The sequence below is a fragment of the Gymnoscopelus microlampas genome (assembly GCF_963454915.1).
Source record: "Gymnoscopelus microlampas genome assembly, chromosome: 21".
Classification (NCBI taxonomy): domain Eukaryota; kingdom Metazoa; phylum Chordata; class Actinopteri; order Myctophiformes; family Myctophidae; genus Gymnoscopelus; species Gymnoscopelus microlampas.
The window spans coordinates 17,580,633-17,581,352 of NC_139958.1; positions in this window are offsets into that span (position 1 = coordinate 17,580,633).

A 720-nucleotide genomic window follows, 5' to 3' on the forward strand; every position below is an offset into this window, starting at 1 on the left:
CAGCTTGCCTCTGCCCATATGGCGGCCACGTTGATGCGTCACTCTAATGACAGCAGCGGGCCATTATGGTGTCCACTGTTACATCTACATATAAAATACATGATTTCTCCTATTAAAAAGGACAGATATGTTTCACTTTATATTTAACTAGTTGTTGTCGAAGTCCATCAGTCTATACAGTGAGTGTTTGTTTGCATTTCATCAATGAGTTGGGTGGGGTCTTTGTTCGGCAGGTATCATTCTGCATATTTCGTTCAAAGGATCACTTTGGCCTTTTTAGTAACTTCAGAAGATTATGAATTGCAATCACTGGTGTTTTCTTTTACAGAAAGCTACAGGTCTAAAGGGATGGACCGCAAAATACGTACACATTTTAATTGCATTAAAAAACTTTATGTAGCTACTCCCATGTAGCTTAGGCTAGTTCTGACCATATCTGTATCTACGTATTTTGTGCATCTGGCACACACTCGAATGCACGCACACACGCACGCACATGCACGCACGCACGCACGCACGCACGCACACACAAAGACACACACACACAAAGACACACACACACACACACACACACACACACACACACACACACACACACACACACACACACACACACACACACACACACACAAATATTTGTGACATTGGGCAATAATACAATTTGACTTGACTTGACTTGAGTTGACCAGACAGACAGACACGCACGCACGCACGCACGCA